Source organism: Zosterops lateralis (assembly GCF_965231275.1).
Source record: "Zosterops lateralis genome assembly, chromosome: 7".
Classification (NCBI taxonomy): Eukaryota; Metazoa; Chordata; class Aves; order Passeriformes; family Zosteropidae; genus Zosterops; species Zosterops lateralis.
The window spans coordinates 9,630,886-9,656,589 of NC_139767.1; positions in this window are offsets into that span (position 1 = coordinate 9,630,886).

Sequence of the window (25,704 nt, forward strand, 5' to 3'; positions counted from 1 at the left end):
CTTAAAGGCAATTATGTTATAGAGAAACAACAAAGATCATATTTCATAGAGCAGAGGCAGAAAACTCCTACCAAAAAAATCAGGCATTTAAAATCACATTAGAAAGACTCCACCAGTCTGTGCTTAGTATTGCTTCTGTCAATGTGTCTATCACTGAACCACGCACAAAACTGGCATCCTTCATCTTTTATGTCTTTCAGTGATGTCATTTGCATTTTAATGATTTGCCATGTTCTCTGTTCAGTCCTAATTTGGTCATTAATGTGCTGTTGGAAGTAAAGCTGTGGAATAAAGCCTTTCCCATCTTTTAGTTTTTTACTGTGCTTGCGTTCAGCAGAGTTAGGAACAGAAGGCAGCCCTGTGTTTGTCTTGCTCCACTCAGGTGCCCACTGTGGCCCTTGACATGAGAAACTTGCTCAGTCTCTGATTTAAAGACAGGATGTCAGTGTGTTCAGAGGGACACACAAGAACAATATTTGCTCCCCTGGCACAGGGAATGACCCCTTTCCTTGCTGCAGGGTTTAGCAGGCACACATCTGAGCAGGGAGGGCAGGGAGGAGAGGCCCTGCTGCACACCAGCTGCTGGGATGCTTTGGGATGCAGCACAGAACCCAGCACTGCTTTCTGCTCTGTCTTTTAAATCCAAACTTTGCAAAGGTACAGGGATCATTTAACTTGGAAAAAGAATGGAGTATTCCCTTAAAAGCAGTGATGCATGTGGCTAGCCCAGTAGCTCCTCAGGGTGGCTGTAGGTTCAAGATTTCTGCTTGGCCAGCTTAGCTCAAGCTGATATACAGAACACATACCTGTCACCTGACGAGGGACAGGGGATCACCAGCCTTATTAACAGTGGCTGCAGAGGGAAAACCACAGAGGCTCAGTCTCCACAAATGGTGTAGGGCATTTTTGTAGTTACTGCAACAAACGTCATCAACTGCTGCCTCACTTGCACAGCAGATGGGTTGTCCTTTGATAAAATAAGAAGTGGTTTCCAGCTGACAGTGAAATTCCAGCAACTAGGAAGGGCACAAGTGCTCCAAATTGCAATAGAGATTGAAGAATTGAGAGGATGAGTCCTCTGGTCTGGACAGAGATCCCCAAAAATTCCTACTACACAGAAATAATTGATGAAAGCAAGATGGCAGGTGAAAGCCATAAAACTAATTTGCAAGCAGGTGAAAATGGGTGACCGATGTGTGACATTGACACTCAGGAGAACTGGAAGAAGGATGTCAAGGAAATGATTTCAAGCTGTATGATGTAGGTCATAGAAGAGGTGCAGTTGATGGCTAGAGAGGGGTGCAAAGAGAACATACAGAAATTACAGTTGCTTTTGTGTGTCAGCCAATGCATGCCTTTCTTTTTTTTTTTTTTTTTTAATTAAAGTAGATCAAAAGCTAATCTATGGAAAATTATCTGCATTGAAAAAGTGAACAAGGGAAACAATATCTTCATGAATCTTAGAGAAATGGGGAAGCCCATTAGCTTGTCTCTATGACATTGTTAAGCCTTTTTCTATTACATTTCTTTGTGTAGTAGCTGGTTTTTTTAACACAATGGCATTTTTCATCTAATCTGATGATGATTCAAAGCATTTTTGCATCCTACTTCTAATACAAACCGCTGCTCTTTTAGCATCCTACTTACAATATGAACCACTGCTCTTTCAGCACAGGGTTCACATTCAAGATTAGATTGCTCTGATTTTCACTGCTGCTCTGGTTGAAGGTCATTTACTTTGGGAAATGGAGAGGGCAGTTGCCAAAAGATAATCTCCTTTCATTTTACCTAGCAGTTGCCTGTCAAGTTCAAATGATGGCATTCAAAAACCACTATTACAGCCTGTCTATAGTCTAGCTTAGGAAAAAAAGATATGTTGCTGAGACTCAATGCAGTGGTTTCTCAGTAAATTTGAATCTCAGCTTTTTCAGAATTTTTGCTTTGCTAATATGATCTTGCAGGGCAGGTCTGATTGAGTGCTTGCTTCATATGCAGCGTCCAGTTTGTAACCCCATGTCATGATTATGCAATTTGTGATATGCTGGGTCACATTATGTCATAGCCAGTATGCTTTCTTTTGCTTTTTCTCCCCCAAACCCACAAATTCTTAATATCATTTCAGAATGAAACTATTTTTTCCACTCTGAGCAGTGGAATTGTGATTAAAAACCTCAAATCATCAGCCCATCAAGTTAGGCATTGTGTAAATTCACCAGAGCTTAGATCTTCTAGTTCAGAAAGCAACAACAATGTGTCAGGTCATCCTAATTATTTTCATACATTATGTTCAAATAGATGTGAACATTCTGTTTCTCTTTAAGCAAAATGGAGAAGTCAAGCCAATCATCAGTGGCTACAAAGTGTGGCTGAACATGTTACAAGTGAAAATTTGTTTAAAGGTCAGAGCATTTTCTGAAAGGCAAAGTACCTAGAGTAGTCCCATGCTCAGTGCCTTAACCCGTTTTCTTCTGTGCAACAGCATCCAGACCGTACGCTGAGCTTGTGTATGTCATATGTATTTGTTTTACAAGAACAACACTGTTAGGGGAAGGAAAATGTGACCTCCCCTCCAAAAAAAACCACTGACCTTAAAAGAAATCTGCAATATAGAGTGGCATCAACATCACACACACGGCGTGAAGCCAAAAAGGATTGAACACTCCCACTTTGCCATCAGGCGTTTCCAAATGTCCTCTACACTCTCTCTGTTCAGTGTATTTTAAGAAAAGCCTGGGAGCATTAAACTCAACTTAGTGGAAAAGGGCCAACATATGGCCCTGTCTGCGTGGTGCCTGCTCAGAGAGCGACATCACAGTGGCGCAGTGGAGAGGCGGCACTCGCTGGTTTCCCTGCCTGGATGTGGGGAGCCCAGCAGGTGACTTAAGTAGAAGGGACAAAAGGCACCCAGGGGCCTGTCTGCCTTGAGGGCAGTAAATACTGGGGGTGCTGAACCTCCCTTTGGGAAGCTGAATAGCAAGTTCAGAAGTGGGTAGAAACTTCCATCCACTGATGAGCGTTTTAGCTTAAGCAGAAGGTAACTGGAAGCTTGGTTCTGTGTTGTTTCATATTAATTTTAGCTGCAAAAAGGCTTGATGCTCTATCCCAAGGCTTTGCATTTCCCTAGATTGCAGGACTGAGAAGGGCTTTGGCTTGCAAACAGAAAATTCCCTCCCGCTGCTTAGCAGTTAAAAGCCAGCAGCAAAAATCCATGGCTTATGATTTTGACAGATTTTCTTGTTGCTTTCTAAAGAGTCTTTCCTATTGCTTTTTACTCTCTGAAGGTTTAAAAATCATCAGTGTGATATACTGATGTGAGTAACAAATCCACATATGCATGAAAAAGCATTTAGAGGTGGTCGTTAATGAATATGAAGAGCTACTAAATTGCATTTGCCTGTGTGAACCTTGGGGGATGTCCTACCTTGTGTTCAGAGTCTCTGCTTACAAAGTGAAACATTTTGCCTATTTAAGGACATTTGTAGGAAAAACCGATTTACCTCCAAGAAGTAGGACATGAAAGTCCCTTCCACTTTACCAAATGTGTGCTTACCTTTCCCGTTGGTTGTAGAGACTCTAAGAAACACAACTCTTACCCTATTTTGCATGGTAACAAACTTCTATAAACACCCTCTTTTCCTGCTTTTTCCTGGAGAAGCTGGGTTTAGGCTTTTTCTGAATCTGAAAGAGAAGCTAAAAGTATCCACTGGCCTTCTGTCACCCTTCTTGTCTCCTGTGTTTCAATTTTCAGAGAGTGCAGAGTGACTGTAGATGAATTGTTTTCCACAAGAGTATTTTCTCTTGAACCTTTGCGTTCATCTGATTTAAGGAAAATGGGTATAGTTCAAAAACATGGCTTCTGGCCCCACATTTTCACTTAGGGAATAAACAAAGGAGAGACCTTTGAGATGCATTATGGTTTGGTTTCTTTTTTTATCTCTGCTTGGAAGCCTCTGGTATGGCCTTGCTGGTGCTCCTCCCATGGGACTAGTAATGATTGCTTTATGAATAAATACAGAATAAAATTACCTTGATATACCTAGGTAGAAATAAAAGAAGTTGTCTGAATGTAAAATATTTATATTCTTTTATATTTTTCATACTAGAAACTGTTTATATAAGTTATTTACCAAATGTGGATAGTTAGAAACAGACTCTGGAGGTTTGGGGAAGAACAAAGAAAATTCCTGACAAGTTGTTGAAGTAAAATTTTGATAACTGCTATTTAATTTAAGTCTAGAAGTAGAAATGCAAAGACTCCTCTGAAATAAGATTTCAACTTTGATTTTTAGCCCTAACAAAATCAAAGAAGTTTTTGAATAAAGAAATTCAAGCTCCAGCTGATTTTATTAATCATTTCCCTCAATCTTTCAAAACAAAAATCATCCATTTGATACAAACAGAGCTTGACAAAGTCACTAAAAAGTGCTTAGCAGACTTTAATTTAGTCAAGTCTCTGTTAATTGATAATTCACTGCAAGTGTTGCACAGTTATTTTGGCATTCCTCTACATTGTCTTTGGCCATCATGGAAATTAAATTATTTAAAACCCTAAAGAAACTATGGTGCATTTTTTTTGTTTGGTTTTATTTGAGTTGAGCAGTTAAGTGGAGTGAGCTGTGGCTGAGTACTGGAAGGGCTGGGAAACCCCCATGTCCCAAGCCTTGAGCCAGGTGTATTTTAGAAAAGCATTTTCTAGTAAGTGTTGCATGTCCTCCAATGGTACTGTGTGATGTTACCCTCAGAGGAAGCAGGAGGTTCTTGGAGCTATCCATGGCTTTCCCTTCTCCCTTTCTTTCCATACTGTATGCTCGACACTATATTTAAAGTAGTATTTCCTGTGAGGTAAAATTTGAAAGCAGTCACCAGCAGTCAATGAAATATTTTCTTTTTATCAATATCCATTTTGGAACTGAAATTTACGTCTGAAGAAAAAGTAATTTGTCCTGGTTTTTTGCATTCTGTATTTCTTCAGGATCTGAAATGAAAGTCAATATATTATTTCTATTGCAGTTGAGACACAGTAGCAGAAATCAAGGCCAGAAAAACAACCTGAAAAGTTGTATGTATATCTGTAGTAGATGACCTCCAGCAAATGGAGCCTTTAGAATCTTCCTTTTAATTAAATGTTTGTTTGGCTGGAGGAGAGATGCTTCCAGTCTGGTGGTCACAGTGGGAGCAATAGGAGTTTAGTACCAGCCTGGTTAACTCATCCACTGGGAGCCCCTGAAATGGCCCCAGAAATGTTCATTATGGCTGATCAGTGGCATGTGGGGCTGTATGTGAGACCAAGCTGAGGGTTTTCCCTCTCCAGGATGGGCCAGGCACAACTGTGATGCTGCTGACCTCCACAGAGATGACCTGGCTGTCACAGCTGGGCACTGCAGTGCTGGGCAGGGCTGGCTTTGTAGGCAGGAGAACTTTCCTTCACGTCTCCTTTTTGGATAAGACAGTGCTTGTGAAGGAAATCATGGGATCTCTCCCTCTTGCCTCAGGCAGGCAGTCAGGGCTGCACCCTCCAGGTGCCTTTTGTGGGGAGCTGACCTTGGAGATCTCCTGCAGGAGGGGTCCTGAAGCCATCCTATCCCTGAGGAGCATTCATCCACATCCAAGGGCTGGATAATGCACAACCTAAACATAAATCCCAGGCCCATGAACTGTTTGCCTCCATAGACCCTTTGCTCATGCACTGCAGCATTTGCAAGGGTAGATATGCCTGTATCTCTTAAGGACAGAAAAAATGGTCATTGCCAGCATATTGTTTGTTGCCTGGCAATTATCTGCATAGTTCTGTGATGAAAGGCTACATTTCCAGCATTGATTCCTTTTATGACCTTGCCAGAAAGCATTTATCCCACTTTAAATTCTGGCTATCAGCTGTACATTGTAATAGCCTTGTAGAACATTGTATTATTTTTTGTAAGCCATTGGTAAACAGACCTGAGTTCATTACTCTGTGTATCTAAGCAGGTGTTTTACCCTGTTTAAATGTCCATTGAAATTGCCTCTTTACATCTGAATATTTACATAGGTGTTGCTGGCAATTGTTGAAAATCAAAGGCACTTTTCCCTAAAAGTGCGATCAGCAAACAAAATTAGAAAAACTTGACACCATAATAAATCAGAGCAACAGCAAAATTGTAAAAATCATTTGTAATGACATATTTTGTTGCTGTTCTTGTTTGTTAGATTAGATTTCTGTTAAAGGTAATTGAAGAAAAAATTGTTCTGGTTAGAGCGATAAAATACATTAAAATTAAATGAGCTTCTTGAACTCTGCTTGGGCTTTAAGATATCATATCAAGGAGGGAAAACACATTGAAGAAGCATGATAGTTATTTTGTGCAGCTGACCATAAAACAGTTGTAGTCCAGCCTTTCTGTCACAGCCCAGGCAAATTCCTTGGGTGAGGGCTGTGGCATTTGGGCACATTGAGAGTATGGGATCCATTTGCTGCTCTCCACCTCAGTTCCAGCCCTCTCCGTGTGTCTTGCTCCATCGTTTGGTGCCCGAGGAGCAGGAAGAAGCTGCAGGGTACAGATGGGAGCATCCTGGATCTGCCCTTGGCTGCTGGCACCTGGGTGGGATTCTGCTGGCACCTGAAGTTCAGGCTTTCATTTTATAGGTTTTTCTTTAAAGGAGTGTAAAACTGAACAGCCTTTCTTATGGGCAGAATTTTCATGCCTCTTTCAAACACTAACTAAATACAAATAGGTGGAAAAATAATCAGAAAACAATTATTGAACAACTACAAAGACCAGTGATTTTCAAATGAGAAAATCTGAGCCTACAAAACTCATATTCTCCACTGGTTTCAAAACACACTTTTAAAAATATGATTAATAGTTTCTCCTGGCTGAGTTTGGAAGTGACATATATTTTATTTTATTAATTTTTAAATTACTTCATATTCTGCTATTAAATATATCCCACTGCCCCTGTTTTTAGGGAGTTTAAAACTTCTTTTCACTTCTGTCTGTCCTTCCTCACTCCCTTCCTTTTCTCCTTAGAAAAGCTCAGTCATCAAGGCTGAGAGTCTGGGGCTTGTGGGAGTTTTTAAAGAAAAATAAAAAGAAAAAAGAACAATCAAAATCCAGTCATGGATGGCAGTTCCCTCTGCAACTGGTGTGGGGGGAGAAGCAATAACATTTTTTAAAGAGCATCCTTACACATCTATAGAAAAGCACTTAGGATTTTTTCTTTCTTTTTTATTGTTTACTAAATCAAAGCAAATGCATCTGAGGCTTATAGTGATGATAGCAAAAATTACAAAGACCTTTCATATGCAAAAAGACATTTTTGTACAACTGAAGATTCAAAATGCATTATGCCAATCTTGTATTCAAAGACCAGCTTTGCAGGGTTTATGTTCTATTATGTGTTTTTCTGGAGGCTTTTTGTTTCTTGGATATTTTTACTTTTCTCCTTCATTTTCATGAGGTCTGTATTATTAGTACTTTGTAACATTTTCACAGGGTCTTTCCTTTGAACCCTGCACATGAAATGAATGAAGTATCTGGGTTTTGCTTTATGAGTCAGCCTCTCTAATATGTCTTCTAGCTCTGGATATATCCCCAGAATTCAGAAGGCTATCAAACAAATCTTCATCAGCACTTTAGTGCTGGCTGCATGATGCACCACACAGCTTTGATGTTTGAAAGGCCTTTGTATTTCACTCTTATGCATCTTGAAGGGGACTGTTGTCTCAGGGGATTTGGAAGAGGAGGGTGAAACACTCACAAGAACTAAAACCACAAAATATTTTTATGATTGAATACCATCCTTTTAATGACAATTGTCAGCCTCTCCTAGTTCAAGGTTGCTCTGATTTGCTATTGCTGTGAGGGATGCTATCTGTCTGTTGTGATCCATCAGCAGCTCAAGACTTTCAGAGACAGAACTGCTGTCAGGTTTCCTGGACTCATACCCATTAACTCATCCCAAAAAGTCTTTTCTTTGCCCCATCTACTGGCTGTGCTGTGGATGTGTGCCTCCCTGTTAATTACAATAGGCAGTTTCTACAGTCTGGGATGCAATCTTGGGCCCCAAAACTTCTGTGGCTTCAGGATTTCCAGTTTTGTTACTCATTTTTCTGCCTTGGTGCCCTATTTTCATTTTTTTTTTTTTAATTAAATTGCATTTATTGCTTCCTTGCAACTATGAAACTCCCCTCTCATTCTTCCTTACAACTGTGAAAATCCCCTCTCCTACCACCATGGCAATAACAATTGAAGTTAGGTGGGCTCTGAGAATGTATGGGCAAGAATGTATGGAATGAAATCAGCATCAATGCATGTAGAAATTCTTGCAGTGTAATAAGCAAAATATTTAGATTTAGACATGCCCTAAATGTCCAAAAAAAGTTTCTGTTCAGAGCCCTGCTCTCTCTCCTCATGCCTTCTCCTGCAGCAGCACACATGAGCTAGGTAAGGCCTTGGGAGCTCCATCTCCTGCAAGTCCAGGGGTTGTGCTTCCCACCAGGCAGAAATGAAAGCCAGGCAGGAATGGGCTCTGTGGGACCAAAGCAGACCCAAAGAGAGTCACTGCTGCTACCAGCTAACTCTGCCCTTAGAGGTGAGACCCAAAGAGAGTCACTGCTGCCCCCAGCCAGCTCTGCCCTTAGAGGTAGGCAGCACTCCTGGGCAGGACTGTCAGCAGAGATTCCCAGAGTGCTCCTGAGGTGCTCCTGCACAAGCCTGGCAGCTGCAGCTCCTCTGCAGTCAGCCTTGCCCCAGCCCAGCCCAGGTGTGTGTCCCCTTCTGTGGCAGCCTCTGGGACCACCACAACAAGCAGACCACAGGGAATTAATGGTTTAGTCTCTCAGTCGTTTGCAGACTCTCTTTGGCCTAAGGCAGCCAAGAGCTACTCAGCTCTCACAAATTACCTCAAGCAGAGCAGGTTGGCTCACTCAGAAATAAAAATGTGGTGGGTATAAGCAGCTGGGTGAGGAAATGATGACTGCAGCCACTTCCCTGGGCATGTGTTAGCAAGCATGAGAGCAGCAAATAGGCAGCATGGGGTAAAAGTCATTGATTTTGAAATGAAACTGATTCAGAAGGTTAAGGCCCGATATCCTCTTGGCACGGCCGAAAACAGCAGCTACCAAAATGGAAATCAAGAAAGATGTGTCCTGGGAGCTCTTGAGTTTACAAGTTACAGCTATATTTTAAATTGAGGGCAACAGGGATCAGTCACCTATTTAGAAGTGTTTGTGCCTTCTAACTACCAGCAGTTCCTGTGCTAAATGGGAGAGATACAATTACAAGAGCTCATGAAGCAGTTTTTTCCTCTGGATGGCATATTTGGATACATACAAATGAGAGGTAGCCTAGGGCAGTCAAGTACCTCAGAGTCCTTTTCATAAACAATCCCAGAACTGCCCTGCAAAGCATTATCTATCTACCTTGCTGACAGATTCAGAACAAATTGTGCTAGATGAGATTTAATTTCTTTAATAGACAAAAAAAAATTGCACAGCCATGCAGATGTGCCAGCCACTTCGCTTAATGTAATCAAACATGGTGAAGGAGCTCTAAGTGCATTTCAAGTTTATAGCACGTCAGTTCTGTGGCAAATCTGTTGGAAAATGCATTCAGTTGAGCAAAATGGTGGTGCTGCTAATATTAATAATAATACTTAGCACTTCAATTGCATCTCATATTTTCAAAGTGCTGTACAAATGCTAATTAATTAGGCTATGAAGCTGAATGCCAAATAGAGAAAAAGTCATGTTTTCACTGCTTGTAGAAAAAGTTATTTTGATTATTGCACTTTTAGTATTTTCCTTGGGAAAGCATGAGCAATGCAAGGAACAATTCAGTTGCACAGAGCACAGCAGGGACTGGGGAGGGACAACTGCCATGAAAATCCAAGGATGTACTGATCCCAAGGCTGAAACAACCTGTTGTGGCTTTAGTGTTTGGAATGAAGGAAGGTGTCTTTATATCCAGGATTAGGCTTTTACTTACGTGACAGAAGTGGAGCAATATATTTCCCACTCTGCACAAAATCTGAGTTTGTTCAGGGTTTTTTTCCCTAATTTCTCTCTAAGTTGCCACTTTTACAAGCTTTTCATCCCTCCTCAAACGTAAAGTGCATCTTCACTACGCCACTACTAAAAGACCCAAACAACTCTACAACTGCTTTGGGAGACATCTATGCAGTCACCTTGTAGTCTGGCCAATAAATCAAGCCCCTTTTGAAACAAGAGTGAATGGTCAAGACCATTATCAGGCCAGAGGGAAGGGACAGGGAGGCTCAGTTCACAGCCAGACCAGGGCAGGTGGGAGGAGAGGAAGCTGAATCTGCCAAATTCTCCTCTTGGGAGACCTCATGTTGGCTGGAGCAGGAGTGCTGTAGCCAGAGAGCTGGGCCACAGGCTGAAAGATACACAGGTTTCATTTCCAGCCCTTTTGTAGGGGTTGGCAATGCTGTTTGCCGTTTGTACAAAATAATTTTTTGTATGCAGCTGATATTTGCTAAATGCAACATGGGTGTTATATTTTGTGGAGGCAAAAAAACCCAAGGCAACCCTTCTATCCTTCAGAAGGTGTGTCCCACTCTGGCTGCTTCAAGTCTGGAAGAGATCCTGGCAGTGAAGCCACTTCCCTGAAGAGCTGAGCTGCTGAAGGCAGTGATAGGGAGTTTGCTTTTTCCTGAAAGCAATCACTCCATTTCAGAGAAAATCAAATGGGAATTATGGCTGAACAGAATGTGTTCTCCCAATCTTCAACACTGTGTTATCCTTTTGCACATGCACATCATAGGGAGACTGTGTGAAGGAATCAGGCTATTTGGGAAAATTTATTCACATTTGAAAGGGGTTTTAAAAGCTGTCATAATCAATACAGAGACAGAAATAAAGGTAAAATAGTAGTCCTTCATTTTCCTTCTCTCCCAAAGGTAATGAAATATTTGTAATTGCTTGTGAAAGAAACAGGCTTTTATCCTGAAAGTGTCTTGAAACTGCTATACCAAGTTGCTGTTTGAAAAAGACAGAAATAGGCTACTGGTTTGGAATCAGCAGGTCAGGAATTTTCTTTGCTTGTACTGATTCTTTATCAGTATATGTTTTTTTTTCAAAATTTCACTGTAATTACCATGATGAAACAGCAGCTAATTTTTGGTCTGCCCATCAGGCCTTTGTTAAACAATCCATCTTTGGTTTGATGAAAGCAGTGTGCCTGGCATCCTATTTTCCAATTGCCTCTTGAAAGTGTCTTGTTTTCTCTATAATACACAGAAATCACTGTTATTATATTTTAGTGTAATTTGCGTATGCCCATCTCCTTTCTTCTAGTGAAATACAAATTCAAGGTGCTTTTATAACTTTGTTGATGGTATGTTATGATGATTTCTCATATAATACTTCTCAAAAAATGTGTACATTGATGCACTGAGTTTTCTAGACTCCTTTTGAGAGTCAGGAGATTAAGTGGTAAAATTGGTAGAATTAATTTTTGTGAACAAATTATCCAGCCAGCTTATTTTATTTTGTGACTGGCAGATAATTTTGAAACTGAGTTTGTTTTTTGCATTGGAATACTTGGCTCATTCTTAGTAATTCTCTGAAACTACTGGCCCCAACCTCAGACTGACGGGAATTTGGATGTCTCCTGGTTTATACAGACTAATGTACAGAGTAGGATTGCCCAAAGAAGTCTCAGGAATTGTTCTTAGCAGATCATTCAACTGTAGCCAGGGAAATAGGAGAGCAGTGGTGCTTGCAATCACTGCATTATCTCAGCAAGGGTGTCTCCCCAGGCACCAGAATGTGGAGGAACCTATGTACCAAATGTTTGAAACTAACAACCAAGGGACACATGTAATGCCTTGCATTTGGCAGCACTGTTTAAATTCCCTTTTTATTTTGCAAATATCATGTGAGCAGTTTTTAAACCCATGGTGTTGGGCACCACAGCCTGCCATAGCCCCATACAGCAGTGGGTTGGGAGGATTCACAATTCCTTTCTGCTCCTCACTGCACTCTGCCAGACAATTCCCTCCATGACAGGAGGCAAAAATGCTCCCAAATCAAAATCTAATTGAAAAGTTGTGAAAGGTGTTACAGAACTCCCCAACTCTCTGCAGGGATGGGTGATTGAGTACTAATCAATTCAGAATATATTTCTTTTAGGACCAGCACTTATTGGCAAGCAATTATTCTTTATGAGATAAATGTCATGATGGATTCTGCTTCCCAAGAAACAAGGTTCAAATTATATCTCCAAGAACAGCACAGACCAAAATGGGCATCACTTTTTCCCAGTGAAGATGGGTGTACTTTGATTGTATTGGTGCTGCTGGACCAATTAGATGAAGCTGTTAATTTACAATTAGGATTTCTGGGCAGTAACTCTATTAATGCTCCCAGGCAGTAGCTCCTGTGCCAGAACCATTTATTTACATGCTTGTAATGGACAGCCATAAGGTGCCCCTGCCCTCCCAGGAACATCACTCTTGTTGGTGTTAGGATCTCCTAACACACTTACCAAGCATTAAAAGTAATCTAATTTTTTTTTCTTTTTTATTGCTCAGTGCAGAGTGCAGGAGCCTACATGTAAATAGGACTCCGAGTCAGCTGTGTTTATTTACCTACTAGCAAAGAGCTGGTCTGGCTTTAATGAATGGTATGGCATCTATATTTTCATGCTGAATTTGCTACAGGATTTGCTTTTCTGTAGCATTTAGGAAAAGGCGAATTAGTGAATGTTGTAGCACGGCATATCCCGTTGCTAAAAATATATGCCATGATTTACATATTCTTCTGTGTATGTATACACAAATACAGATCCATCCAGCACATACACACACACACAGACTTTGCATTTGATATTCTGCTTGGAGCTCAGTAGATAAGGGGTTACCTTTCTTCTCACTCACTCTCTTCTCATGCCTCTCTGCTTCTCTTTGCCCAGCTACAAGTTGGGTTAACTCCTATTTTTAGCTGAATTATTCAACATTTTAAACTCCAACTTACCTAAAAATCTTTGCAAATCATTTGAATCTTTTTCTTCCTAGAGTCAGTTTGTCTCACTTATTTGAGTATAGCCAGTACATCTGCACTGAAAATGTACAGTGGGAAAAGCAACACCAAAATCTCACTCATTCAATATAAATGACTTTTATATCTGCAGAGGTAATTATGTAGTGTCATAAGAAAAGCAATAATAATTTCCTGATACTTCTTCCAAGTGACATGGGAAACATCAGAGAGTCTGAATCTGTTCTGAAAAATGCAGGAGGTGTTAATGAAGATTAAAACCAAATTAGTGGACATACCAATGCAACCATGTCAAACAAAAGCAACAGATACACCAGGTTATAATTGCAAACCCTGTTTTGTGGCTTGTTCTCTCATGTGGAAGCAAAAATAACCTTATTCTCCAGTCCCTTTTCAGTCATTTTTATGAATGTTGCATTTTGTTCTTTTTCCCCACTGTACAAGCCAGGTGTTCCTTTTTCCTGCAAAACAACAATACATCATTTAAGTGAAGTTCATTTTTTGAAGCTCGGCGAGTTGAGGCTTTCTCCATTTCCCTGGCCGTATCCAATCAGCTACTGGAGGCACTGGCATGTGTCATAAATTCTGCTGTGAATGTGGGCCAGCTGAAACATATACCAATTCAGAGATCACATCTCCTCAGCATCCCACTAGGCAGGAAAGGAAATGAAATGTGTTTGCTGTGTTCTGCTGAAGCAAGAGAATGGAGCAGGAGCCGAAAAAAAAAAAAAATCTGAATTCTTATCAGGAAAGAAAACCTCTTTCAAAAGAAAACCTTGAGAAAAATTAACCCCCAGATCACTGCCTGCATTTTTCTCCAGGAGTCTTTTCTTGAGCAGTCTCTGAGACTCCTGCTTGCAGTGGCTGACCAAGGCTTTCCTTTCTATTGTCCCAGCAGTGAAAGCCTTGTTTTACCAGCAGTGTCTGGAAAGCAGGTTGAGAATGAAATAAAACCATTAGTAATTCAGTGTTGTGATGAGTAAGTTTACTCTCCTCTCCACATAGAAGCACAGCTTTGTTGCATCCCAGACTCACTCCTCCTCTTGTCTGTTCTGTGGGGTTTCTAGAGCTGCTTGTCATGTTCATGGGATGATTTTCTCCCTTTCTAAATCTGTAGCATTAGTAATTTTTTCAGTAGTTATGAAGGCTGTCAAGGTCACAAGACTATCCATGTACTTGATGCTATGGCGGGCTGAATGTCATACTGCTGAATTAAAGGAAGTAATCTACAGAGGATAAAGAAGTGCTTTGTCTCACAGGAGGTCTGACTTGGTTGATGGAGCCCTTTGCCTGCTCTAGGATGGCTACATGGCATGCCCAGCCTTGAGGATGGAATTTCACACCTGAGAAGTATGATATGTATCAAATTTGGGCTTTTGATCATTCAGTGGAAGTCAGTCCTGACCTGTTTGACCTGAGACTATGGGCTGTGGGGTCATTCTGTAGTGATTCCTGGTTTCTGTATTATGCCATTTTTTCCTGGCATCTCTGGCTCCTTTTTGAGAAGCAGAGGTCAGGGCAAAGACACTTGTCTGAGTGACAGTTCCCATCTTATTCTTGGGGATTAAATGCTCTCCCAAGACTACTCTCTGGTCTCTGCTATAAGGGAATGAGCAGTCTGAACCCTGAATGGTCTGAGCAAATAAAGGGACTACTAAATCCCTTAATATAACTGAGATACAGGGGAGTCTGTTCCTTATGTATTTGTGTCAATGAAATTCCATGACTATGATGAACTTTGAGCAAACAATTGCATGCTCTCATGTAGTATGTAGCAAAAGGGCAGGGAGGCAGGGGGGAGCAGAGCTTAAAAGGATTTAGCTATGCTCGGTCACTCTCTGGATTACTTACTTTTGTTTGCTTCAGGCTTTTTCTCCTAACTGTGCATCGAGGCTACGTATTGACTTTGCTGAATTATTGAAGGGAGTTGCAAATGATGCATGAAATGAAAAATCCTTATTCACCCTCTGCACCAACTGCCAACAGACAGTTCTGTGCAATCACTGCTGAGCTGCACCACAGTATCAGGTGTACCTAGATATCCACAAGAATTGTTGGAATTAATGATAATGGGAATTTCTGTTCCTAATGTTTCCCTTAGTCCTTTCAACTCTCAGTTTTAGAAGAAATGTAACATTCTGCCGGGGCAGTTGTCATCACTGACTGCACTTGCACCCACTATAACCTTGTGTTTGTATAAATGGGGCTAACATTTAGGACCAAGACAAAGAAAATAGTCATTCCTTCTGGTGTACTTGTAGGAATCAGTCTCTTCATCTTCTCGCAGATTTATGAGCTGTGCCTGCTAAAGGAATCTCAATTTTGAAAAGCTACATTTCCACATAGCTCCAAAAAGTCACAGCAGATGTTGAATTGAGCAGTACACTCGGATGGCAACCAAATCCGGAATTACAAGAGTTTGTCAGCAACTATGTGCTTCTTGTTTAAGTGGTGTTAATTTTAGCAAACCATCCCTTACTCAGAGGCCCTCAACCCAAAACACTATATTTGCTTGATGTAATTTGAAAATCTTCTGAAATATATGTTATAAGAGTAAGTGATAATGTTAGGGTTTGGAGTTTCATCGTGATTGTGCTGCACAGCTGCTAACACCAGCCTCTTTAGAATTTATGTGCTCATCTAGGTTTTTCGGGAAAATTTAATTTGAGGAAGTTGTGTTTATCAACTTCCTGGATTACTGTCAACAGCATGCTGCTTTCTTTTTAATATGAGGTGCTAATTATGTTTTTCTCAGACTTCAGTATAAATGAAATGTATTTGGCAGTTGTCAACAGCTTTGCAGAGTATGATAACGCCATCACACAAACTTTGAGGTTCTCTGAGCATGGGTTTATGCATCTGAGTTGTGCATCTTGCAATTATATTTTACACAGTGGGACAAGATCACCTGACCTGCTTTGCAGATGTTTTGGAGAACACAGAAACTGCCAGGAAGTGTAATAGCACTGAACACTAGAAATGTGTGTTCTTTGTGAGGAAGGAGCACAACAGAGCTGGTCTTCAGTGAAAATCTCACAGCTTTAACAGAGCTTGAGTCAAATTAAGCAGGACTACACCTGTTAAATTTCTTCTTCACTCTGAAACTGAGATTAGGCAAGAGTAAGCCATTTGGAAGTGGGGGGGCTGCTTCTTTTTTCCAAGAACATATAATGATCTGGTTGCTGCCAATTCCCCACATCACAAAAATTAACATTTGGTCTGCAGTGGAAGGAGTTCACAGAAAAATTTCTAAATGTAGTCTGAGCTCCAGGCCCTCCTCTCCTCAGAACCTCCTCTGGGCACAATGGAGGAGGCACATGATTCCAGAGTCCCTGTTCCTTTTGCCACAGCTCTGGCTGTGATGTGTTGGGTGAATCCTGCTAGGAGATCCTCTCAGACATGAGCTGCTGAAGGAACTGTTGGAGGTCTTCAGTTAGGGATTATTAAAGAAATATTTAGCCTCTTCAGTTCCCACAAGAGAAGAAAGCAATTACAGGACAGAAGGGAAGAATTGATAAAGGCTTGATGCAGTTTGGGTGTCAGAAGGATGGAGGCAACTTTTTTTCATAGGGCATCACATTAGGGCCAGAATTGCATTAGTGTAGGACAATCCTGCTGTTTCCTTGGATGCTGACAGCCTCAATAGTTGTGTTTAGAAGCTAAATAACCTGTGCACTGCTGTGCACGAGGAAGGATGATGAGGTATTGATTGCATTTTAGTCAGCGATAGCAGAGTGAAAGGGATCAGTCTATTTATATTGTCTGTTTATCACCGTGGATGGAGCAAGACTTGGGAAGAGTGGGAAACCTTTGTTTTGATCAGAGGAGGTAATTTCACTGAAGCCTCCATAGTCTTTGCAAACATTCCACTGATATCATAACTGGAGGATGGGCCAGCATGGTGATGTAGGAAGTTATGTTTTGAAATCATTAAGTATATTTGGAGTTAATAGATGGTTAGATTTTCTTTAATTTTCGTTATCCTTTATATTCTTAGAAATCAAATCTTCTTTCAATTATATTGCACTTAAGCCTTGTTCTCTTAAATAAAACTTCCTCTCAGCTTATTTTTAGGAAATCTTGAAATGGGAGAGGCTTTTCAACATTTTTGTATGTGAAGTCAGATTTTTAATAATCACTTTTGCAAAATAGGTTTTACACCTTCCACGCTGATATAGCTATAATCCTTTTCCCTATCATAATTAAAAGGCACTTCTTTGACATTTCTGCCTCTTCTTTTTCCTTTAAATATCCTTTTAGGAGAAGTAACAAAACTTGCACTTTTTTCTCCTGCTCCTGCTGTACCACCACCCCTGTTGCAGGGCAGATGTGTTTGCCTTCAGCACTGCTGCTTCATGACTGTTCCCTCCCAAAAGTCGTGCTGCTTGCGTCTTGCTGGCAAAAGCAGCTCTGGGTACTGTGTGTGATGAGGAGAGATCATTTTCAAAGCTCCCCTCCCTCTGAACAGCGTCTTTCACTGATCTGCTCATGCTCACGCGTGGCAGTTGTCCTCCTGAGGATGCACAGGAGTGCAACACCCCAGGGGACTCCTAAAATGCTAGCCAAGCAACAAGGAGAACATCTTTTTCCTTCCCCTAGGAGCCACTAACCACGCACAGGCATAGGAAATGAACACATATTTCTTCAGACTTGCAAGGGAAGAAAGAGAATTCAGGTCCCCAAAGAGATTTGGGATATGAAAACGTGTCCTTTCTCCCTACCTAAATGAAAGCAAATTGACTTCTCTAGTCAATTTGATTTAGGTCAGCATGCCAAGCACTAAAAGTACTGCTGAGCCCTTGAGAGGGACAGATTTGTCAGAAATGAGGATATGTCCACTGTAAATGTTCTTGCAGATATCCCACCACTTTGTCCCTCATGGTTTTAACCATTACATCACTGCGATCTCCATTGCTTCTATTCTTGTGAGTGCAGCAGCTGATCCTTTCCCCCTTGCTTTTTCTGGGAGTATGTTTATTGTTTATTCAGATGGATAATATTTTTTATATTTGAATCCAGCAAAGCCTCTCTCAACCTTTCCTCCATCACACTGACTGCACAGTTGCTCTTGGTGTCCCCAAACCAGTCCGGAGTCCAGGCACAGTCAGGGACTCTGCATTTGGCTAGTGCCACCTCTCCAGCTGTGCAGGTGGGTGAAATGAGGCTGCTCTGGGTACAGCTGCAGTAACCTTCCTGCTGGCACTTTTGTGTCCTTGCTGGTACCTTGTCATGACAGAAAGGGGAAAGCTGCTCTCAAGGGCACAATATAAGAGTCAAAAGATATGAGGGGCCATGGGAAACCACTTGTTCCATGTCTATTTGAACTCACAGAATGCCTGGAACTCCACTCTTCTGCAGGGAAAGATATTTTGTTAATGAAAACACATGCCTTGATTCATAAAGCCTTGAAAACAGCATGTTGAGGATAATTTGCTGCTAGTGGTACATTTAAAAAACTTAAATCAGCCTCACAGGGCAGGAAAGCCTCCAGGATGGCATGAGGAAGGAAATTTGAGTTCAGCCAGCAGAAGTTTGGGGGATCCTCCACGGAGACACCAGAAGTCACTGACAAGTATTCCAGGTGCTGTCTGCACGCTTAACTGTGAGCACAGAATTAACAGAGCAAAGCAAGGAAAGTCCAGCCTGAGCCTCAAACCCAAAGTGAAGGAGGAACCAAGTTCATGGTGACCCTTGCAGCCTACTCTGACTTTTTTTCTCAGTTTAAAATTTGCTTGTATGATCTTTCTGTGTAAAAAAATTTGGCACAGTTACATTCAGCCTCTGCCAAAATGTGTGCCTTGTTCATCTCTTTGTTTTTCTCAACATAATCACTGTAATTTAATTTTACACAATTAAAAAAAAGAAAACCACACACAACAAAACAATCAAACCAAAACACTCAGACTTTAAATACTCTGATTTTTTCCCAGTGAATCAACATTCTAGAGTAAAACACCAGTATTCCACTTTTACTACTGTATTTATACACTTGAAATCACTTGCCAATTCTTTCTGTAAGAATTAATTTAATCTAATTTCTTGGAAAATTGTTAATTCATTTTAATTAATTCAATCCTCTTCAGAGTTTAATTTTCACCCTTTATTTATGTGTTTCTTACAGTCTCTGCATCCAATTTCACAATTGCTTCAAAGCTATGACTCACATTTATGTCATAAGATACAGAATGGAAAGAAACTTGTGAGCCTCATTTACTTTGACTCAAGATATGTTTCTGATTCTCAGTGTCAAAAGTGCAGCAGAACTTGTTATTTCTGTTCAAGACATGAGAAATATTAATCAACCAGATAAAGGGGACTACACTGGAAAATGTGAATTCAAAAAAAAAAGAAATCAAAATGAAAAGCTGAAACTCAGTCCATGAAAATGAAAGGAAAGAATCCTGAATTTTTTATCAGAACTGTGTTTGGTCTGCATATTTGAATGTATTTGTCATGCCTTATATACACAAAGAACAAACATAAATCAGGTGATTTTTATTTTTTTTTTCAGATTAAGGCAAGAAACAAACAAAAAAGAAGACATAAAGAGCTCATTTTTTTCTTTATTACTGTGTAGTTTTTGACTTTGATGGAGTGACTTCAAAGACTACATTTTTTTCCAGCACGAGAGTAACATCAGACTCAAATTCTTCACATAAAAAAGAGCTCTGGTTGAGTCAAAAAAACATTTTCCATCTCAACTTTTTCCTTTGTAAAAGGAAACCTCAAATCTCTTCTCCTGATGAATTTCAGTATTTTCAAGTTGCAATAAAGAAAACTCCATGTGCAAAATCTAATAGAGGTCAAAGGATGGAAATCCTGCAAGAAGGTTAAAGTGAGAAAACCAATCAGAAAATTGTAGAATATCCTCTTACAAATGAAAAATTAAGATTTCTGTCTCAGATTTGGGGTGGTTTGTGGTTTTTTCAAAAGAATCTGAGGGGAAAAAAATCACCTCAGTCCCAGTAGTTGGGCTCTGGAACTGAGCATTACCCAGCTGTTCCCAGAAGTCCTCACTGCATAAATTTTGCTTTGGAGTCAAATCACTCAGTCACACAATTTGCTGCTCTTCAGATTAAAATGGTTCTGCTGAGATGCCCATCTTCTTTTCTGAGAAGTCATTTGGTTTCCTTTCACAAGCATAGTACAGGGGTTTTGCAGTGGTGATTGTCATTGGATTTTCTGTGAGGTTTTTTGATTAGGAAAGACCAGCTGCATCAGTTTTGACTTAAGTCTGCTCACTGCTAAAAATAACTTACTATGTAACTCTTAACTTATATTAGAAATAGAGACAAAAGCAGTGTGACACCATAATTTTAACCAGAGTTTCTATGATTTGTACATTTAAAGAGTGAGAGGAGAGGAAGCTTTGGCTAATTCTTTTAGTATAACTCTGTAAAACAGTTACTCAAGTGAAATATTTTCATCAAGAATGGGCCACCTTAGTATTCAGGCTCCAAAATCATATTTGATGCTCTTTGAAGTAAATAATAGAAATTTCCTGTTGGACTAAGTATGTCACTTGTTTTTTTGGTTCTGCTTGGGAGAGAGGAGGCAGACTCTGAACAAGTAGAATAAGGAGGAAAACATATATCAAGCACCTGATAATGGCTCTTTTTTGCACAGAGTTCCCGAAAGAGGCCGACTTGCAAGCGGGGAGGTGGTAAATTATTTATGGCATTTTGTTTCTGCAGATGCAAAACAGAGATGAATTCTTGTATAAAGGGTGAATGTGGATTATGGGACAGCAGACAGAAGTATCAGTCCATGGGACATATAGACTCTGCCAGAAAGAGATTATTTCAATTTGACCCATCCGATTTTAACTTCAAAATGTTCTTATCCTAACCTGGGTGTGTCAGACTGGTGCAGAATCTGCAGTTTCAGAAGGATGTATAGCACTTGTTCACCGAGGAAGATTGGCACTTGAATGTGGTGGCAGCTCTTTATAAATTGCAGTGGTGGGTGGCAGAGCACTCCATAGGAAAATTAAGAGTTTTTATTTTTAGGAAGGTGGAATAGCAGTGTGCTGAGACAAATCACGAAGCAAACAGAAGTGGGCTGGAAGAATACAGAAGATAAACAAGCTGTGCAGGACAAGTGGATAAAATTAGAAAATAGAGCAACATCTCTGACTCAGGTGTGAATCCAAAAGTGTGTGATTCTAACTGGTGTTTATCTATCCAGAACAACTAAGATTAAATAGGTTTGCTAAGGAAAAAAAAAACAAACTTCTGTCACTGGAAATCTTTTACATCTCAGTATGTTTGGTTTTCTGGAGCTTTCTGGCAGGCACAGCATGACTGGGACTTATGGCTGCCAACTCCACATCTGAACCTTACCAGCATTTCCTTATTCGAGTCTGGGAAATGGCCAGGCATGGGGAGCTGATGGGAGAGGCTGGGTCTCAGGGCACCGAGGCAGCTTTTATGGGAAACCCCACCCCAAAGAAACAGTTTTCTATAGGACAAACCTTTCCCCACAACAAGGTTTTGTACCTAGATGCAGCCAGCCATGCCCCAGAGTGGTTATTTTCCCGTGTCCTCATCTTTCCATTTTGTAGTGGGGGACGGCAAAGTACAAAGATGACAGAACAATGTACAGGTGAGTCAGAAATAAAGAACAAAAACAGGACTCAAACACTTTCCAGACAAGATGTGTCCATTTATCATAAGCATGGTGCCAAGCAGACCTCCCTTTTACCCCAGAAAAGTGGCTGTCCTACATTTCTGATACAGCTCTCTGGTGTCACCTTGGCTTGTCAGGAGCACTCAGCCCCCCAGGAGGTTTCCCAGTGTGTGCTCAGGGTGGGAGCTGCAGTCCTCAGTCCTGTGTAAAGATTACTGTGATTGTGGTGTCTTTGGGCTGTAAGAGGATCATTAGCTCCCCAGTGATCTTAAGTGTTTATCGTTCTCATTTCAATTGATTTCCTAAATACATGTTGCCCTGGAACTGGAGCATATTGTGTCTCTGAGGAGATGGATACACAGTTTTTCCTTCTGTCACCAGAAATGAGGAAATGCTTGGTCAATGAGAACTGCTGGAGGAAAGGTGACTGTGATGATTTCTTGTTTTGTGAAAGTGTTCCTTTTTAATTCTGGCAAAACAGCTTGAATGAGAGTGGTGGGATTTTTTCCTGCATTTCTCATAGATGCAAAATATCCTCTGCACTGCTGACTCCTCGTACCTCTGTAACTTTCATTACTTCTTACCAGAGTTCCTGCCAGGTGTGTAAATCAAAAGTGTATCAGACAGCTTATAAATGCTCTGGGACTTTCTGCATTTTTCATGCTTTTTCCTTATCCTCTTTCTTTCATTGCACCTTTCTAAATGCAGCTCACTGGTATGTGCCCATCAATGACTTTTGTCTTTTACAGAAGACATTATGATTCCATGGGAAAAAAAATTTAAAGGATGGTTTTATAAATTTGCAAAGACAGGGAAAAACACAAGAAACACATAAAAGCATAAAGGTTAGCAGCTTGGGAATGGGTGAAGCAGGAAGTTCCAGTCTGAGTTCTTTTGCTTTGGGGAAAGGTCATTTGGAAAGGATTCCTGATAGAAAACCCAGTTAAATAGAGATATGTATGTTTTCCAGTTCAGGTATTTATATGAGATTTTACTCAAAAATCCTGATGTGCATCTGCTCTCCTCTCCACCCTTACACTTTCTGTTCATCTACCTGAGGAAACTGCTGGATTTCATTTGCCACATGAAGAGGAATCTTTGCCTTCCTTAGCAAATTAACATCAGTTTGTGAAGAGGCTAATTTTTGGCTTTTGTTTGATGACAATACTAACCTCAATGGAAAGTGTTGGCCAGCCAACCTCCTTATTTCCTTGGATTGGGCTTGCCTATAAAGCCAGGAAGATGTTTTCAGAAGACATCATCTTGCCTAATATGTTAGGGAAAATGGGATTTTGGATAAACCCTTCCCAGCTTGTTGTAGTATCAGAAAAGACAAGCTGAATTGGTCCATAGCAGGTTTTACATTCTAAGTAAGGCAAATGAACATATAGAAAGATTAGAGGAAATAAAAGGTTAGAGGAAATTAAACTTTGTATAATGGTACTACAATTTATTCCCTGAAATGGCTGGAATGGATTTCATTTAAGGGTATTTACTAGTTTAAAACCTTCTGAAAAGGGGAAATACCTTTGAAATCAGTGTTTTAATTTCCTGTGCTTTTCCTGAAAGCTTTTTATTTAATAAACTACATTTGTAACAACATTAGTGAGTTTAACTTGTAAGCCTAAATACTTACTTTAGTCAGACAAATAAACTAACCTCCAACCAGACATAGCCTATTATGTCTGAGGGGATTTTCTCCTGTTAATTGAAAATGAACTGGAACTAAGCTAAATTGCTTGAATGTTTAATCTCTCCTTGCTACACTAGGGTTACTAGCAGGTGCAAGCACAAACACGTTTCTAAACAGAAATAACAAGCTATTTAGTGTTTCAGCTCTGCTAGGTGCTGAGAAGGGCAGTGACCTGTAATACCAGTAAGAGTATGAGAATTTCCAAGTCTCAGGCATTCCTGCTAAAAAACAGCTTCTCAAAGCTTACGTTTGTTTGTGGCTGGGGAAAATATTAAAGAAAAATCTTGCAAGAAAGCTGATTTCCTTCATCATTAAATGCAGAGAGGATTTAATCTTCAGAAAATTGAACTAGTTTGCAAGCAGGAAAATACAGAGGTTATTTTAAGGATCAAACAGCAGGATAGACTGGATCTCCTGTCCTGAGGGAAAATTGCAGTGGTTGCAGCTGCCTGTGGCAGGAAGCCCTTGCTAATCCTCTAGGCATGTGCTCCTTGTATCGTCAGGGATGTGCAGTGTGTTGAGGCTGGGCCTGCAGATAATTTATGTGGGGGCAACTCCTGTAGGAGACTGAAAGGGGAAAATTGTCCTGCATCCCTAGGGAACCTCTCAGCACAGAGAAGGCAGGAGAGGTCTTTCAGAGGAGAAAAGGTGTGTCTGGCAGATGGATGGTGGTTAGGCCCTGCTCTTGGGAGCAGAGAGGCTGAGAGCTGTGTCCAGCAAAAGCTGCTGGCCAGTGAGGAAGAGAGCTGGGGAGGAGCAGATATCTCCATCCCAGTGAGGAAGGGCATACATGTCCACTGGACATATTAACTAAAATCAACCCCACACTTACATAGAGAAGAGCCAGCAGCTCTTTAAACATTCTCTAAAAAACACACCAAACACACCTCCTTGTCTCATTATTTTCACTGACAGGCAGCTCCTCCTGTCTTGCAGCACTTTTCAGCCCCTTTTTAACATTCCCTTTTCTATCCTTTAGGTACAGGTGCTGTTTTTGCTCCACTGCCACAATTAAAATTACCTGGATAGAGGCAGTACAAAGGTGCTCTTTGCTCTCCTGCCCCTCAAAGCATGAACATCAAGAACAGGATCCCCAGCCCACTGACATCAATGGGAGCCCTCCCATTGACCTCATGAAGTCTATGCCAGGCCAAGGAGGAACACAGATGAGACAAGGCAATTTGGCTGTCACATTTTCCTTTCATCAAGAGCTTTACATGGACAAACTCTTTTTAATATAACTTCTGCTGCTGAGTTGGAGACTTTTGTCCCTGTGAAGTGAATTTCCACTAATAACTACAGAGGTTTTCGTGCAATTCCAGGATGGGTCTGAGAATGGAGCAAAGAACTAGAGTCACATGGGATGTCTGAGGTAATGGATGTTTTTATTACTTTTTTTTCTTCATTTGCCAGCTGAACTGGAGGGAGAGAAGTAAACCAGTTTGGAGAACAGCAAGTGGAAAATGAAGGCAATGTTAGCATGATGATTGAGCTTCAAGCAGCATTCCTGTGGTCTGGCACACAGCAGTGGGGCTGGAGTGGTGGCAGAGGGCTGAGGGATGGCATTCAGGTGGCAGATAAAACACCAATGTCACTGTGGAGACACAGGGAGCCACAGCACAGGGAAATGAGCATCATTTTGGTGCCTGGGTGGGACTGAAAAGAGGATCCAGCTTTCAGTCTCCAGGTTTTCAGGTTGTGTAGAAATGGCTGCACTCATCATGGCCACCTCATTCCTGGCTTTCCTGGGGTGCCAGGAAGGAAGAGATCATCCTGGCAGAAAGAGAACTTAGCAGAGCTAGATATGGTTTTCTCAAGTGGCCATAGAGTTTTCACTTAGAAAATGTAATATTTAAAAAGCCGTTAATTTCTCTTTAAGTATCAAACAATCTTCAAAATAATGGATTGGTACTTTCTTCATTGGAACAGGAGCCAAAACATTGTTCTAAGGGTGGGACTCTTGAGCTATCAGCTTTCTAAGGAGAAAATGTACTGAGTGACAGGTAAGATAAAGAATAATGATTTTCTCCTTCCTTTAACTGGATGTCAGCATGGCAATGGTTGAAAATTCAGGTGAAAGGCTCACATTAAATAAACTTTCTGCCTTCTTCCAGTAGCACCTCAGATATCTTAATATTTGGAGTGTCATCCAGAAGTCAGGTTTGTTTTGACAAGGCCATGTCCCTGGGATGCTTGGGATCATGGTCAGTCTGTAACAGCTTAATGTATTGTCAGAGAGGTGTGTGAGCAAGGCTTGTGAGTGATGCCCAGAGAGCCATCTGCTCCCTAGGATGACCTCCAGAGTCAGTGCAATGGAGAAATAAGGCCATGCCCACTTCTTACACACCAGCCTGGCCAAAAGCCAGTGAAGAAAGTGGAGGGT